Genomic DNA, 19,241 nt, shown 5'->3' with positions numbered 1-19,241 from the left:
ACATCCTCCCTAGTGATTGTTGTTCATTGATTTGGTGTTAGTAACCATTCTGGAAGGTGTAGGGCAGGGTTCCCCAAACTACGGCCCGCGGGCCACATGTGGGCCCCTGAGGCCATTTATCCGGCCCCCACCTCACTTCTGGAAGGGGCACCTCTTTCATTAGTGGTCAGTGAGAGGAGCATAGTTCTTATTGAAATACGGGTCAGTTTGTTGATTTAAATTTACTTATTCTTTATTTTAAATATTGTATTTATCCCCCCCTTTTTTTACTTTAAAATAAGATATTTGCAGTGTGCATAGGGATTTGTTCGTAGTTTTTTTTTATAGTCTGGCCCTCCAACAGTCTGAGGGACAGTGAACTGGCCCTCTGTGTAAAAAGTTTGGGGACCCCTGGTGTAGGGTAATATTTCATTGTGGTTTTAATTTGTGTTTCTCTAGAAATCAGTGATGTCGGCATTTTTTCATGTATCTATTTGCCATCTGTATGTCTTCTTTTGAGCAGTGTCTATTCAGGCCCTTTGCCCATTTTTTTTTAATTGGATTGCCTTTTTTCTTGGTGTTTGGGTACCTGAATTTTTAAATAAATTTTGAATATTAACCCTTTATTAGATATATCATTGGTGAATATATTCTCCAACTGAATAAGTTGTCTTTTCATTTTGTTGATGCTTTCATTTGTTGTGCAAAAGCTTTTTTAGTTTGATGTAGTCCCATTAGTTTTTATTTTCCTTTGTTTCCCTTGCCTGAGGAGATATTTCAGAAAAAAATATTGCTAAGAGAAATGCTCGAGATTTTACTGCTTATATTTTCTTCCAGACATTTTATGGTTTTGATTCTTACATTTGTTTATAATCCATTTTGAGTTTACTCTTGCATATGGTGTAAGAAGTTGGTATCATCTTATTTATTTTTTGGCATGTATATGTCCAATTTTCCCAGCACCATTTATTGAATAGACTGTCTTTATTTTATTGTATGTTCTCACCTTCTTTGTCAAATATTAATTGACCATGTAGTATGGGTTTATTTCTAGGCTTTGTATTATGTGCCATTGATATGTGCATCTGTTTTTATGCCAGTACCACACTGTTTTGTTTACTATCACTTTGATGCTAAGAGCCTGATTCCTCTGACTTTGTTCTTCTTTCTCAAAATTGATGTGGCTATTTGGGGTCTTTTGTTGTTTTATATAAATTTTTGGATTATCTGTTTTAGTTATGTGAAATATGACATTGGTATTTTGATAGGAATTATGTTGAATTTATAGATTGCTTTGGATAGTATGCAAATTTTAATGATGTTAATTCTTCCTGCTCATAAGCATGGTATATACTTCCATTTAGTTGTATCTTTTTCAGTTTCTTTATTCAGTGTCTCATAATTTTCCTAGTACAAGTTTGCTTAAATTTATTCTTAGTTGTTTTTTTTTAAATGTAGTTGTAAATGAAATTGTTTTCTTAGATTCCCTTTCTTATGGTTCATTATTGGTGTATAAAAATACAACCACTTTCTGAGTATTTATATTATACTGCTCCTTTACTAAATTTATCTATAAGTTTTAGTAGTTTTTGGTGAAATCTTTAGGATCCTCTATACACAGTATCATGTCAACTGCAAATAATGACAGTTTTACTATTCCTTTTTAAATTAGGATGCCTTTTATTTCTTTTCCTTGTCTGTTTGCTGTGGCTAAGACTTCTAGTACTATGTTGAATACGAGTGGCAAAAGTAGACATCCCTATCTTATTCTTAAACTGGGTGATGGGTCACATTTTACAGTAATATTTAAGTTGTAAATTCAGGAGGTAGTTGACAATGTGTTTCATGTTGCATTTCACTGTTCAAAATTATAACCTTATTATTTCACCTCTTTCAGACAAGTATATCAAAGCCATGGCTGGTGGCCATAATTTAAGCATATTAGTGATTTGTAACTCTCTCCTAAAACCCCAGTTTCTGATCTCATGGACACCATATAACTAATTCCCAGCACTGTTTGCTTTCACCTATAGGTCCTACAGATGGAAGAGATAATGTAAATAGCAAGGGTCAGGTTGGAGTCCCTTTTATTTTTATTTATATTTTTGCATGTATTTAAAAAAATTACTGGTTTGATCATGATCCTTGGTGTGAATGCTGGAACAGAGATGATTTCTAACTTGGTAAATACTCTTTGCAAGCGTTTATAAAGAACACTCCTTTGATTATTATCTTAAAGAATAATTGTGGTAGGAGTTTTTCACTTAAGATTATAATAAAAAAAAACATGCAGATGCTACTGTCAAAGCTAAGGGTCTTGGTTGGTCAGGTAGTTGCACATTGAATAGAATTTTGCCCTGGGAAGCTGAGGACTCAGGTTTCAAACCCTGAAGTTGCTGGCTTGAGCACAGGCTCACAAGCTTGAGCACAGGGTAGCTGACTTGAGCATGGGATCATAGACATGACCCCATGCTCACTGGCTTAAGCCCAAAGGTCTCTTTCTTAGATTCCAAGGTTGCTGGCTTGGGTCCAACATCGCTGCCTTGAGCAAGGTTGGAGCCCCCCAGTCAAGGCAGATATGAGAAAGCAATCAACGAAGAACTAAGGTGCCATGCTTCTCATCTTTCTCCCTCCTTGTCTGTCCCTGTTTATCCTTCCCTCTCTCTCTCTCAAAAAAAAAAAAAAAAAAAAGGAAAGCAAAAAATCTAAGGGTTTTGTTCAGTGTTTTTTCTATCCTGAAGCTGCACAGAGCCTTTATTACTGTCATGAAAAGCCTAAAATCAACTGGAAAAAACCAGAGACCATGAAAACAGCAGATCTGTGCCAAATCACATTTGGTAAAAAGCATTCAGATGTTAGCAAGTCCTGTGTTTGCCACTTAATTTAATTGGTGATTTATATTACTACAACCTCTTGAACCAATTTTTTTTTCCTAAAGTAAAAATAAACCAAGGTGACCATGGTATTAACCTGCATACTGAATATCTTACAGGGAAAGGAAGTCAGGCAAGGTTTGTACTAATGTATCTGTTCATACACTCCTTTCCTAATTACAGTCTTTTATGGGGAACCAGATGGCCATTAATTAAGGAGGTTCTCAAAATAAGAGGCCCTAATATACAGAACCTTCTTGTATTCTACATCTAACAGATGCTCAGTCTAACTAGTTTTAGTTATAGTACCCAGGGTTATGAGGTGTTTCCCTTTTGGTAGGAGATACAGAATATAGAGATGACCCAGAAAGATGATATATCATAGAAATAAATCCTTATTACCCAGTAGTACATCAACTGGAGAGCTATCAGTACCCAGCTCTTTTGTAAGTCTTCCAGTTTAATGACAGCTAATACGTGCACATATAAACCTGAGGCCTTTGGGATCCCACTTTTCTAACAAATTATCAAAAAGGAATATAACTTGTATTTAGCAAAACCACCACACTAAGTGTTACTTTAAAAAAATCAGTTTCAGCTAATTCTGAACTACTTTATTAGTTACACTTTGATGCACTACAATCTATTCCCAGATGCTGACATGTAATTCAGCTTTCATTAGATAGATGGCTAGTTAAAATCATACACCTAAAGAACAAATTGATAAATATGCATGGGAAAGTTCAATGGTATGAGTCAGTTGGAGTGAGACCCTTTCCTGCCTTGTCCAGACATACTTTTGGGAGATCGACTGATATAAAATGAGAAGGAGGATAATGGAAAATTAATGACATTAGTTTGCAGCTGGGAATAGCTAAAGAAAAGAAACAAACAAAAAAAAAAGATGGCTAATCAAGAGACTTGGGTTCTAGGCTGAGTTCTTCTGTTAAGTATGCACAATACTCATGACTCAGTTTACTTATGCAAAATTATGATATCTACCCTCATTTATATCACAAGTTTGTCAGCAGATCTCAGTTTGAGCCTTTCAAACTAAGACGAGAATTCAAGTGTAAGGAGTTTGAGAGTTGAAGAAAACAATGGTAGAAGAATAGAGTAGTGAAACAAAGGAGGGAAGAAAGCAGGGATTAAAAGTGGCATTATCAAACTAGCTACTGCAGTCACTGGGGCTTAAGTCTTCAAGGAAAAGTCTGGGAGGCAATGTAAAATATCTGCTTCAGAGTTACCCCACCTGAGGGGTAAAACGACACGAACTTCTGTTAGTCTTTGTGTGAAACCCCTTTAGACCTTGCCACATATAACCTGCCTCACAAATTGGCAGAGTGAGATTTCACATCCAAAGAAAGTCCTCAGGGAAAGAAATGCAGGTACTGGTAGTAAGAAGTTGGGGTACCATGATCTGAAGTAGTAAAAATGAAGAGGTGTGATCATGATGACATCTGCTACATTTGATACAAGTGTATAAGTAGATGTATTTTGTATAAATTAAAGTTCTTAATAATTATAAGCATTAGAATTACAGTTATTTGCTAATAACCATATGACTGATGACAAAGAGACATATTGTTGAAAAAAATTGAAGTAATTACTGTTGTCTGTTAAATACCTACTATGCTCAGATACCATGTTCTGTATTTTAAATATGTTGGCTTTAATTCTCTTTATAAGGTAATATTGTTATTATATACATATTATAAACAGAAGTTCAGGCAGCTGGCATAACTTGTTCAAAGTCACAGAGATAATAAATGGCAGACCTGGAATTTGAATGCTGGCAGTCAAACTAACCAGTTCTTCCTCTTAAAACCACTATATTCTACCAACAACCCTAAGGGTAAGGGGCAGAGAAGCCTCTTTGGTGACCTTGAGGATTCTTTTTACTTAATTTTTCATTTATAACCAACCACCTCAGCTAGTAAAGAGAATTTGGGATATCTTGCTGAAGTTTTGTTTGCTGGTTTCTTAATTGGTGTCCTGAAAATAACAGAAATGTCTGGTCTACTTTTTACAGGTTATGTTGCATATACTTCTGTAGTAGGAAATGAATTGATATGTTTTCATGAACATGACTCCCCTTATTGCAGAAATGTATTTTGTAGTTTCTCATCACTGTTCTTTAGCTCTTTTTAAATTTCTATTAGTGCTGATGGCTTTCTGCTCCTTCTCCTTGGTTTATCCTTCAAGATCATGGTCACTCCCTCTCCTCTCATGCATTGTCACTCTTCTCATTCTCAATGGTCTTGGGCAAGCTGGTCAATTGGAAAATATTTTTGTTTTACTTGTCATTTTATGGACACTGCGGGTGATAGCTCAAATGCAAATCAAATAAATTAAGTTTAATTTGCAAGTCTGAATCCACTCAGGAGAAGCAGCATGGGGAAGCCAGAGTGTTAAGGATTAAAAACTAATTCTCTATGTGCAGCCTATGATGAAGCTGACAGATGCTCACTGCAGATATGGCATGTGCATATTTTATCTGAAAATTGTCTTTTGCAAGGAGTTTGTTATAAGCCTTCTTGTTGTTGCCCATGAAATGAGAGTGTTGCATTCAGGTTTCTTGAGCGATATGACAGCCATTAAATGCACAATCTGTGGGGAGGGAAGATAAATAGCATTGAACATTTATTGGAAAAATAGAAGGTGCCACTTTGGACCTGGAAATTCTGATGTTATTGATGGGCTGCATTCAGATGCTCCAAGATGCAAGAATGTTTTTTATTTAACTCTCTTCCTACATCTGAACCCACATCTTCAATTGTCCTGTCTGTGCGTGTACCTATTACCTTCAGAGACTAATCATACCAAACGAAATTTGTCACTCTTCTTTAGCTCTTTTGAGTTTCTATTCATAATGATATCTTTCTGCTCCTTCTCCTTGGCATAGCCCTCAAGGTCATGGTCACACCATCTTTTCCTCCTCTCATACATTGTACCTCTTCAGTCCCTAAAACCTGGCTTCTCTTCTATCACTAATCCTAACCATAGAACTCTGACCTAGGCATTATTACTGCTAGAACCCAGTGTTCATACTTAGATGAAAAATATTAAAAGCTGATCATCTTTTTCAAGGTCTCTGCTTTTAAGACCATACATTATATAACTTAGCTATATTTCTCCATCCTAAATTCTGCTCTATCTAGACATATGCCTATTATGATATGCAATTCTACCAGATTAATTCTGTCTGCCTTTGTAAGCTTCATTCTTTCCACCTGAACTATGTTTCTCTTATATATGTTCATGTAAAATCTACCCATTCTTAAACTTTCTTCCATGAAATCTCCATGTCTACTATAATCCACTGTACTTAATACTATCTATAATCACTCTTTAAGGCAGGTACACACACACACACACACACACATATTATAGAAATGCTTCATTTAGGAAGCTCATCTCCTCATTGGACTATCAGTCTCTTGAGACAGGAACTATGGCTTATATTTCTCCTGACTTCTCATTTCCTAACAGTGTGCCAAACCTAGACAGTTTTACCTTTCAGGCTGGTGATAACCTGAATATTGTTTATTACAATGTACCAGTGTATCTGTGAGGACATTGTACATCTGCATATAAAATTGCTTATCCTGACCTGTGGTGGTGCAGTGGATAAAGCATCGACCTGGAAATGCTGAGGTTGCCGGTTCGAAACCCTGGGCTTGCCTGGTCAAGGCACATATGGGAGTTGATGCTTCCAGCTCTTCCCCCCTTCTCTGTCTCTCTCTCTCCCTCTCTCTCTCCTCTCTAAAAATGAATAAATAAATAAAATAAATAAAAAATTGCTTAAATGAGTGAGTTCTTTGATTTGCTGCTGTGGTGTGAGCTTGAGCTATTGTCACTTAGCTTGGAAAAGAAGTAGCCCATCTGTGATAGAAGGCACTATGTGGATATTGTAGGTAGTTAGAAATTTGCTAAGAAAACTCATTATTTGTAAATTTCAAGTTTTGCTAAACCAGTAGCTATCTTTGGAAATATCTTTTAGGAAGAGGGATGTATCTATCTGCTATAGACTAAATATTTGTGTCCTCCCAATATTCATATGTTGAAACTTTATGCCTAATGTGACAGTATTAGCAAGTGGAGCCTTTGGAAAGTCCTTAGGTCATGACAGTAAACTTCTCATCAATGGGATTGCTATTTTTGTAAAAGAGACAGCATAGAGCCCTTCCACCATATGAAGACATAATGACAGAAGGTATCTATGAACAAGTAAATGGGTCTTTGCCAGACAGTGAATCTGCCAGAGCCTTGATCTTGGACTTTTCAGCTTCCAAAACTGAGAGAAAAAAATGTTTATTGCTTATAAGCCACCTATCCATAATATTTTGTGATAGCAGCCATAATGAATGAAGACACTATCTTTTTAGGACTTGAATGAAAATTTACCTCAGTCCTACAGCAAGAAAACTATGAAGCTATGAGTTTTCAGTAATAATACATTACTGTTTGATAGTTTCTCTGCTGATAAGATATGAAAAAGATAGAGATAGAACACTTAGAAATAGATGCTGTCTTGCTTACTCATTTCTCATTCTGGAAGTCCTTTCTTGAAATCATAAAGAGAAACAGAATATATAAAAGCATTTTCCACCTGAGAAAAAGAGTCATGTCTCTTTTGTTGATAAGGCAAATAGAAATCTTGCGGTTATGTGCTACTCAGGAAGTAATTTTTGTTTACAAATTAATATTTAAAGTAAAATGGAACATTATAATTATAGTTTGAGGAATAGACCAAGCTTTAGTTCAACTATAGTTGATTAAGGGATTATTTTGAAAGACAATAAATTAAATGTTTTTAAAATATTTTTCTTTAAATGTTATGTGCTTAATCTTTAAACATTTCTAAGGATGACATCAGAGTAATTGCAGCATGAGAGATACTCCTGATCTCTCCCCTTGAAATTTCAACAAATTGAACAACTATAACACAAAAGAAAAAACTCCAGCTGGACTCACAGGTATACCTGAAAGATCCACACACTGAATGTACTAAAGGTGGGGTGGGATAAGGGGAGGTGGTAGATAAAACACAGTCATGGTGGGCTTTGGAAAAGAGAGGATACAAATCTGGAATGACTGGGGTTTTTTTTGTTTGTTTGTTTTTTCTTTCTGTTGGACTATGGGGAAGAGGGAAGCTTGGGCTCTCTGGATTTTGTCTGAGATGTATGGAGAGGAAAATTTGGGAGTGACTGGGTCCCCTGCTAGGAGAAGCAGTGAGACAGAGGGGCAGAGGAGGTGATAAACCAAAGCAACCAGAGCGTGATGTCACACCAGTGTTCCAGTGGTCTCCCTGAAGCCCACACTTGGCAGAGATAGATAAAGTTAAAGTGCACCCCCCAGCCTCCCAGACTCTGACTCCCCCACTTGCAGTATGGAGAGTGGCAGAGACAAACCCCACAACTTGCTCTTCAGAGATGCTTTTTCCCCTGAAGAGGGGAGGTGCTCTACATCTGGTCCCCAAGTCTGTTGAGATGTGGGAAAGAAGGCCTGAAAGCCTAAGATTGCCATTGTTAGAGCCATAATACCCTAACAACATGCCCGACTCACCAACACAACTGTGGCCCTGTCTACCTTATTGGAACAGCAATATCTCAGCAGATAGCCCAGGAACTTCACAGAGCTAAAAGTTGTAATACATCGACACCTACTGGAAGAAACCTCTCAAATCCAAAATCTATTTTTCTTTTTATTGCTACTTTTCTCTTTTTTCCTTCTTATTCTTTTTTCTTTTTTTCATTTTAAATTTCATTTTTAAAATTTTTATTCTTAATTTTTTGGGTTGTTTTATTTTTGATTTTATTCTTTGCTTTAGATCTTTTTTCCTGTAGTTTTTCTTCCTTACTTGTCATAATTTTTTTTTAATTTTTATATTTTTTATTGTAGTTTTTAAATTTATCAATTTTTAAAGATTTTTTGTTAGGATTTTTAACAATGCCACTCTCAAATATCATCAAAGTAGAAAAAATCAAATACCATAACTACTCAAGACAGAAACGTATTTCGTATTTCAGAGAGAAAATAAAAAATCTCCAGAAAAAACCTCAATCACATGGAAGCCTTGGAGTTAAAAAATAGAGAATTATAAATTGAAGTTCTGAAAATACTCAACAAGATGCGAGAAAACACCAATAGGCAACCTAATGAGCTCAGAAAACAAATTAATGAGCAAAATGAATACCTTACCAAAGAGATTGAAACTTTAAAAACAGAAATGAAAAGCTCAATATGTGAATTGAAGACTGAGGAAACAAGTTTAGCTAATAGAAAATGCCAGATAGAGAAAAGAATCAGTGACATTGAAGACAGGTAAGTAGAGATGCTACAGAGAGAAGAGGAGAGAGACTCATGAATTAAAAAAGCTAAGAGAGCTCTACGAGAATTGCCTGACTTCATCAGAAAGAGCAATATAAGAATAATAGATGTGTCAGAAGAAGAAGAAGAGAGAGAAGAAAATGGAGAACCTATTTGAACAAATAATTGATGAGGATTTTCCAAACCTATGTAAAGAGTCAAAGCCTTGAATCCATGAAGCAAAGTAAACACCAGTTACCACAATGTAAACAGACCTACTCCAAGGCACATCATAATAAAATTGTCATAAATCAATGACAAAGCAAATTATCCTCAAGGCAGCTAAGGAAAAGAAGACCATAACATATAATATAAAGGAAATCCAATGAGGTTATCATCAGACTTCTCAGCAGAAACTCTACAAGGCAGAAGAGAGTGGATGCAAGCATTCATAGCACTGAAAGAGAGGAATTACCACCAAGAATACTATATTCATCAAAGTTACCATTCAAATGTGAAGGAGAAATAAAATCTTTTACAGACACTGAAGCTGAGGGAATTGATCACCAGAAAACCTCCATTCAAGAAATATTCAAGGGGTTATTTGACCACATACAAAGAAGAAAACAAAGAAAAATTACAAGTAAAAGCTCCAACAGGGTCACAATAAGAACAAGAATAATCTGTGACAACAATAACATAAAAGGGGAGAGAATAAAGATCTGAAGTAGCAAAGAAGGATGGAGTGCAGAAGCATTCACATGATAAAGTATTCTTGTAGATTGTGAACATTGTTTTTATTAACCTAATAGTAACCACCCATGAAAAAGCCACTACTGAAACACACAACTCAAAAAAGAAGAAACTAGGGAAAAAAGTATGGAATACCACCAAACAAAAACTGACAGAAACAAAAAAGAGAAAAATCAAACAAGGCACAGAGCTACCAGAAAAGAAAATATAAAATTGCTACAAGAAATGCTCAAGTGTTAATAATTACTCTAAATGTAAATGAACTGAACTCAACAATAAAGGGGCAAGGAATAAAAGATTGGATCAAAAAGCAAAACCCAACCATATGCTACCTTCAAGAGACACATCTAAGCTGCAAGGACAAAAGAAGATTCAAAATGAAATGTTGGAAAACAGTTCTCCAAGTAAATAATAATGAAAGAATTGCAGGTGTAGCCATATTCATATCTGAAAATGCTGACTTCAAGACAACAAAGGTAACCTGAGCCAAAGATGGACATTTCATAATGATAAAGGTCACACTGTATCAAGAAGACATAAAACTTAATATATATGCACTGAACCAGGGAGCACCAAAATATATGACATTTACTAACTGATTAAAAAATAGAAACAGACAAAAACACAATCATACTTAGAGATTTCAACATATCATTGACAGCTTTAGGTAGGTCATCCAAACAGAAAATCAATAAAGAAATATGGGCCTTAAATGACACTCTGGCCCAAATGGACATAATAGATATTTACAGGACATCTCATCCCAAAATGTCACATTATACATTCTTCTCCAGTGTGCATGGAACATTATCAAAGATAGATCATATTTTGGACCACAGAACCAATATCAACAAATTCAGGAAGATAGAAATTATACTAAGCATATTTTCTGACCATAAGACTTTGAAATTAGAATTAACTGTAAAAAGGAAGTAAAGAAACCCACAAAATGGGGAAATTAAAAAACATACTTCTAAAAAATAACTAGGTCAAAGAAGAAATAAAAGCAGGTTCAAAAGGTATATACAGACATGAAAATGATTATATAACATAACAAAATTTCTGGGATGCAGTGAAAGCAGGAATAAGAAGGACATTTATATTATTACAGGCTTATATCAAAAATAAAGAGAGATCCCAAGTAAACAACCTAACATCACATCTTAAGGAACTAGAAAAAGAAGAAAAAAAACAACCCAAAATCAGCATAAGAGAGGAAATAGTAAAAAATAGAGCAGAACTAAATGAAATAGAGAACAAAAAAAGTATAGAAAAAATTAATATAACAAAGAGCTTGTTCTTTGAAAAGATCAATAAAATCAACAAACCACTAGGTAGACTCACTAAGGAAGAGGAAGCACACATACTAACAAAATCTGAAATGAAAGAGGAGAAATTACCACAGACATCATAGATAAACAAAAGATCATAATAGAATACTATGAAAGATTATGTGCCATCAAATTGGGGGAGGGAAAAGGGGAATTGAGTGAATAGGGAGGAGGTGGGGGAAGGGTGTAAGGAGGAACAAATATAAGATGACAGAAAATGATTTGACTTTGGGTAATGGGTATTCAACATAATCAACAGTTCAAATGCTATAGAAATATTCACCTGAAACATATGTACTCTTATTGATCAATGCTACCCTGTTCAAGTTAATTTTCTAAATAAAATTAGAAAAAAAATCTTAGGTGATATCCTATGACTTTCAAAAGAATTGACCACACTTCAAATGCCTTAAAAAATAAGCATATCTAAACATACTAAGATAAGATAGACTAGCAAAATTTAATATTCTTTATAAAATGTAAAGTCCTGGAAAGGCACAATTTTTGTTGTAGTCTAAGATAAGTACAGTTTAAAACTGATCATTCAAACCACTTACCCAAGGAGCTTACTGCCACCTGTTGTTCATGTATCTTAATTACATGAAAAGTGCTTTTAGGCACTTTTTAGTCTCTTGAGGTTTGAACAACATGACTAAACACATAAAGTGACCTTGTCATTTATATTGACATCTCAATATGATGGAACATAACCTCATGACACATTTGGATATGTCATTCTTAAATGAGACATGATTATTTAAAAGACAAAAGTATGATGAGAGAAAGAAAGCTTGGATTTTATTCCAGTTTGGGAAAGTCACTTAACTTTCTGAATCTCAGTTTCTTCATCTATATAATGAAATGATGATAAAGATTGCCCTTCCATACAGATGTGTTATTTTTGTGTGTGTGTGTGTGGCTGAGATAGAGAGAGTCAGAGAGAGGGACAGATAGGGACAGACAGACAGGAACAGAGAGAGATGAGAAGCATCAATCATCAGTTTTTCGTTGTAACACCTTAGTTGTTCATTGATTGCTTTTTCATATGTGCCTTGACTGTGGGGCTACAGCAGACAAAGTAACCCAGCCAGTGACCTTGGGTCCAAGCTGGTGAGCCTTGCTCAAATCCAATGAGCCCGCACTTAAGCTGGTGATCTCAGGTTCTCGAACCTGGGTCCTCTGCATCCCAGTCTGACACTCTCTCCACTGTGCCACTGCCTGGTCAGGACATACAGATGTTTTGTGAAAATACAACTGGATACTATTGTGTGAAATAGTTTTGTAAAAATGTACATAGCACATTCCTACTCAGTGGTGCCAATGTGCAGTGCTAAATACAGATGAAACAGAATGCTGTCATTCACTCAATAAATATTAAAAAGCTTAACCTGCCTTCTTATAATACCAGGTTACGTCTACCAGGTTTGTTTGCCTTTTGTTATTCCAATATCTTAGAAGAGTCTATGTGGTTAGCTACCCCTAAGTACCTCAGCATGGTATAAGATTTTCCAAAATCTCCTCTAGCAAAAAATTACACTTCCTAATTCTCGTGATTATATAAAATCCACAATGCCCTTAACTATGTTTTCTGTAGGAAGGTAAAATAGGTATCAACACTTCTGGACTACAGTTAATTAAAGAGGAGTTAGGAGGCCTAGATTCTTGCCTCATCTTTGCCAGTCTCTCATTATGCAACCTCCCATACGTAATTTAACTTTCTTTCATGCCAGTATTTTCTCTTATATAAAATGGAAATAACAATCTTTGCTTTTTACCTGCTTTATAGACATGATATGGTAGGCTGAAAATAGTTCTCCCCTAGGCCCTGGCTGGTTGGCTCAGTGGTAGAGCATCGGCCCGGCATGTGGAAGTCCTGGGTTCGATTACCAGTCAGGGCACACAGGAGAAGGCACACAGGAGAAGTGTCTAACTGCTTCTCCACCCTTCCCACTCTCCTTCCTCTCTGTCTCTCTCTTCTTCTCCCACAGCCAAGGCTCCATTGGAGCAAAGTTGGCCTGAGCACTGAGAACGGCTCCATGGCTTCCACCTCAGGCATTAGAATGGCTCTGGTTACAATGGAGCAACACCCCAAATGGGCAGAACATCACCCGTAGTGGGCTTGCTGAGTGGATCTCGATCGAGCGTATGCAGGAGTCTGTCTTTCTGCCTCCCCACTTCTCATTTCAGAAAAATACAAAAAAAATAATAATAATAAAATAATAGGTCTTCCCTCCAAAAAATGTCCATGCTCTAATCTCTAAAATCTGTGACTGTTACCTTAGATCAGTGATTTTCAAGCTTTTTTGAGCCGTGGCACATTTTTTACATTTACAAAATCCTGGGGCATACCACCTACCAAAATGACACAAAATGACACTCTGTTAGAATTTATTTAAAGTTTAAATAAATTACATTTATTAAAAAAAAGTTAAATGAAAAAGGATAACCCCCTCATATATACAGTCCCATGTAACATCCCTCATATATACAGTCCCACGTAACATCCCCTCATATATACAGTCCCATGTAACATCCCTCATATATACAGTCCCATGTAACATCCCCTTATAAATACAGTCCCACATAACATCCCCTCATATACAGTCCCATGTAACATCCCCTCATATACAGTCCCATGTAACCTCATATATACAGTCCCATGTAACCACTCATATACACAGTCCCATGTATCCCCTTATATATACAGTCCTGCTAATAGATACTGGAGATTTCATCAAGGTTGTGGTTTCAAATCAATTTAGCAAATACTCTCTCTATATAGAGACTGGACAAAATCAATTTTAGAAAATGTTGGGTACTTGTGTAACATCATAAGTCCTCAGAGCATCTCTACTGTCAGATTGAGAAGTTTGCTTTCTAGGTAAGGATTCTGATAAATACTAGAGTTCTCCCTGAGGTTGTGGGTTCAAATCCCATGGTCAGCTGGGTGCAGGGACCTTGGTTCTGTCTGTTTTGATGGTGTATTTAGAGATTTGAGCTCTTTAAGAAGATGACCCTTCAGGAGGCCATATACAATATAGATAACATTGTGATGCATTGCATATCACCCTTTGTGGGGGCCTCTTTTAAAAAGAAAAGGTCAATTATCTATATACACCATCAGGATAGACATAGCCAGCTGAGGCTGAGGCTTCATCTAGTGGTGGCAACATTTACCTCCAGTCCTGACCAGGATTAGAAATCAGGACCATGGGGAGGAGTAGCAGCTTCAACTACTCGCTGTGGCCACACAATGACAAGTGCGCGGCAGCCCGAGTGGGGACCTTCCTGGATGTGGATGAGATGCGGCCTACTATTGGTTCATCGCTAGTGGTCGGGATGAATCCTAGAAGGTGAGCGTTCCCTGTGCCTCCACTCTTCCTGTGCTGATAGCTGGAGGGATTGTGAGGGGAATGTTTATGTTCAGATGGAGGCGGCTGGCAGCGGGCCAGATAAATAGCCTCCACGGGGCTGTATCCGGCACGTGGGCCGTAGTTTGGGGACCCATGTTTAATTTCCCCACAGCACACCTGACCATGTCTCACGGAACACTAGTGTGCCGTGGCACACTGGTTGAAAAACGCTGCCTTAGATGGTATAAAAAGTGCCTTTACAGGTGTGATTAAGTTAAGGATTTTAAAATGGAGAAATTAACTTGGATTTTTTGGTAGACTGTAAATACAACCACACATATCCTTATAAGAGAGAAGTTTTGATAATGCACAGAAGAGGCAGAAGTAACATGACTATGGAGGCAGAGACTGAAGTGATATGACTACAAGTCAAGGAATTCTGGCAGTCATCAGAAACTGGAAGAGTCAAAGAACACAAAATTCTTCTCTGGATTCTCTGGACGTAGTGTGGCCCTGCCAACACCTTGATTTTCACCCAGTGATGCTGATTTCAAACTGCTGTTCTCTCAAACTATAAGAGAATAGATTTCTGTTGTTTTAAGCCACTAAGTATGTGATAATTTGTTATAGAAGCCACAGAAAATTAATACAGGTGATATAAATATGGAAAGCTTCTAGTGCATAGAAAAGAACCAATGAATATTAAACTGAACTCAAATAAAATTATACATTAAAAGTATGAAACGCCATATATTGTAAGGATTAGTCACCATAACTTTATTTTAGGCTCCCTAATTGTTGGTTTTCTGAAATTCATGTTTGGTGACTAAAAGTATTGCTTCAATAATGTTGGGCTGTTTAAAATCAGAGAAGGCAGTTAAAAGAATATCACAGGTGGGAGAGAGATTAATGCTCACATTATTTATGTGAACCCTGGAGTGTTTTTGTCTGTATTTATACTGATTTGATCCATTAGGCTTGGAAAATATAGTCTGTGAAGTCCCCGGATAGTTAAGGTCTAGGATCTCTAAATTGCCCTTACTTCTAGAAGAGTCGTTCTCAGTTGGAGGTAATTTTAAGTCTTTTCCCAAGAGGATATTGGTTCCCTCAGTTGTCACAATATTTTTGATTGGGGTATACTGACATCTTAGTGGAAGACAGCAATATGGTCAAACATGTTACAATGCACAGGACAGCCCCACAATAAGTAAATATCTGGCCTAAAATATCAAGAGTTCCAATGTTCAGAAACCCGACTGTGGGGGAGAAAGAAACTAGTGGCCGCCTAGCTCTTTCCTTCTGTTGTTTTGTTTTTGTTTTTGTATATTTCTTCTGGATTAGAAAAGATGCTTTAAAAAAAGTTTGTGTAAGGCCGTAGAAACTTGGCAGGCTAGTGAGTTCATCAGATCCCTTCTCTAGGTGGCTTCATTGGCTTACAGCCAGTAGAAAAAAGGTTCTGGATTTCTTTCCAAAGTTCTTAGGGCAATGAGTTGTTTCTCTGGGAAGAGGGGCTGAGCCATAGACCAGTGTTTCCCTCCATACCAAGGCTTGGATCAATAGCTTAATTCCTGACCCCTGCAAGTTGATATGCTGTCACAGTCACCATTGCCCCCAATATATTATTTAGAATCAGAATGTTTGTTTACATGCTTAGACAAAATGGATCTGGTATTTCTGTTGCAGTGAAATACAACAAAAGGTTAGAGCTTACATAAGCCAGATAAATGCAAAGTCAAGGTGACTCTATTTTATGTATCACGTTAATAAAGAACTGCAAATCCTGGGGGCACATTTCAAGAATCGACGTAAGCTGTGGCTCCACTGCCTACAAAAGAGAAAAGCTGGATGCAATTTGGAGAAATAAAATGGATAATGAAAACTGTATAGAAAGAACCCTGGCATCTTTTCCATCTTTATCTCTGTGTAGAGCAGTCTGTAAAGGAGATTTGGCAACACCCAGTTCGTTAGACCAAGTGTGTCCACTTCTCTCTTTCCACTATTGTCTCCTCTCTTCTGACCAGAATGAACTTATATAGTCATTGTCCATTTTTCCTGCTTTCCAACAGTTCAAAAACAGTGTAAGCTAAAACTTTCCTTGGCCATCCAACTCACTTTCAGGAATTGTTCCACTAGACCAGTGGTCGGCAAACTCATTAGTCAACAGAGCCAAATATCAACAGCACAACGATTGAAATTTCTTTTGAGAGCCAAATTTTTTTAAACTTAAACTATATAAGTAGGTAAATTGTTATTAACTTAATTAAGGTGGAGTACCCTTTGTGGAAGAGCCATACTCAAGGCCCAAAGAGCCATATGTGGCTCGTGAGCCGCAGTTTGCCCAATATCTCTTTGAAAGTGGTTTTCAAATTCAATCATATATGAGAATCATGTGGAGGGCTTGTTAAGACACAGATTGCTGGGTCCCAACCACACAGTTTTTGATTAAGTCAGTCTTGGTGGGGTCGAGAATTCTCACCTCTAACAAGTTCTCAGGTAATGCTAGTGTACTCTAAAGTTCCCAGAGGGAATATTCTTTGAGAACTACTGTTCTAGGTATGTGCTATGATTGTGCATAGTAGACAGGAGCTGCTTACAACTGAGTACACAGTGCTATTTTTGGTGGAGAGAAAACAATATAAAGTAGAAATAAATGCTAATTTAAAAATTGATTCTCCTGCCTAGAAGACTAGTGATAAAGGAGACTATCCCATATTGTCAAGGGAGTATTTCACTCTTTGAAGAGTCTACTTTGGTGAAACTTTTCCCTCCCTGGTTCTTTCTTTCTTATCCTTTAAAACTCAGCTTAACTGGCCCTTCCTTTCCATGTCTGCCTAATCCAAAGAAAGATTGATTCTATCCTTCACAGCGTTTGCTATTTTATAAATCTCTCTCTATATATATTACTGTGTTTACTGTTAAATACCTGCTGACCCTACTATATTACCACACCACAGCTATTTTTTTCATTGCTCTTTCTCTAGCACCCAGTACTATATCTGGCACTTAGTAAGATCTCAATTTTTCAATTAATATCTGTTGCTAAGTGCTATTTGTAGTTGAGAAATTTTTAAACAATTTTTATGACCACCAATGGGTGTTCATTTAAAAAAATGTGGTAGATACAGCCAGTGAACTGTTTTGCGTCACTAAATATATTACTGTAGAAATATATCTATTTACATATTATGATGCCAAGAATTATGGAGGATTATAAAACATTCCAAAACAGTAATCCTGCATAATTTGGAGGGGAAAATAAGATTTCTCATTGACTCTAAAATGCCATGATCTATATGATAACCATAACCATATTTATGAGAGAAGCACTTTCACATCAATTGTGAGCATTCACTGTTATACAAAGTCTAATTCCAGAAACACTAGCATAAAAAAGAAAATGCATCATAAATCTAATATGCATAGAAAAAGGTCTGGAATATTATACACCATGGTGTCAATAGTAGTCATGCTTTGCTTAACAATGGGGTATTCAGTCTGAGAAATGCGATGTTAGGCAATCTCATCTTTGTGTGAACATCACAGAGTGTGCTTACACAAACCTTGATAGTATACCCTACTTCTGTAATTGTATGTGCTATATACTTTTATAGGACTGGCTGCACAGTGGGTTTGTTTACATGAGCATCACCACAAAAGTAATTGAGTAATTTTAGTGTAAGCCCTAACAGCTGGCTTTTCTTTTTGTAATGCAAGTGCTTTGATTGCCAAGACATCCACTTCAAAGATGACAATCTTTTTTTTTTTCCTCAGTGAGAGGAAGAGAGGCAGAGAAACAGACACCCGCATGCACCCTGACTGGGATCCACCCAGCAAACCCACTAGGGGGCGATGCTCTGCCCATCTGGGGGACTACTCCTTTGCTCAGGAACCAAGCTCTTAGCACCTGAAGCAGAGGCCATGGAGCAGTCCTCAGCGCCCAGGGCCAACTCGCTCCAATAAAGCTATGGCTGCAGGAGAGGGAGAGAGACAGAGAGAGACACAGAGAAAGAAGCAAGAGGGGGATAGGTGGAGAAGCAGATGTGTGCTTCCCTTGTGTGCCTTGACTGAAATAGAGCTGGGATACCCACATGCCAGGCCAACTCTCTACCATTGAGCCTACCAGCCAGGGCCAAAAATGACAATCTCAAACAAACACGTTGCCAGCCACCCAACTAGATAAGGAGAACCAGTCTGCTTCCCCCATGAATGGAGACCTGGGCAATCCTTCAGCTCAATTCATTATCTTGCTCTCCCTGTCTCCACTCCCCTTCTCTCATCCTTCCTCACAAGATGTCCCCATGTGCACCCAATGTGTCTTCTATACTCCATAGCCTGTAAGTAATAAACTTAATTTCTTCAAATTGTCCTAATGGTCATTGCTGAAAGGAGTCTTGCAGTCGTAATAAGAATCATAAGGGTTGGTCCAATTGTAACGCTGGTTTAGAAAGGGGAGATGACTATAGGAAACTCATCAGGGTCAAGGTGAGTGCCCCCAGGCATTTATAGCCTGTAGCATTACTGTTGATAAGCTAAGACTGGTACAATAGATTTATTATTAATTATTTATTAATTTCAGTAATGCATTGTGCTACAATATTAGCATAGCTACCGTGTCACTAACAACAGGAATTTTTCAGCTC

At 37.1% G+C, this 19,241-nt stretch overlaps 1 protein-coding gene across 1 annotated transcript in view; it reads right to left on the bottom strand.

Moving 5' to 3' along the window:
* TRPC5 (transient receptor potential cation channel subfamily C member 5) overlaps positions 1-19,241 on the bottom strand; it is a 356,447-nt gene that overhangs the window by 281,596 nt on the left and 55,610 nt on the right. The gene's annotated exons all lie outside the window — the stretch shown is intronic.

This window comes from Saccopteryx bilineata, chromosome X (genome assembly GCF_036850765.1).
Source record: "Saccopteryx bilineata isolate mSacBil1 chromosome X, mSacBil1_pri_phased_curated, whole genome shotgun sequence".
In the NCBI taxonomy this organism is placed as follows: Eukaryota; Metazoa; Chordata; class Mammalia; order Chiroptera; family Emballonuridae; genus Saccopteryx; species Saccopteryx bilineata.
This window is presented reverse-complemented; position numbering and strand designations above follow the sequence as displayed.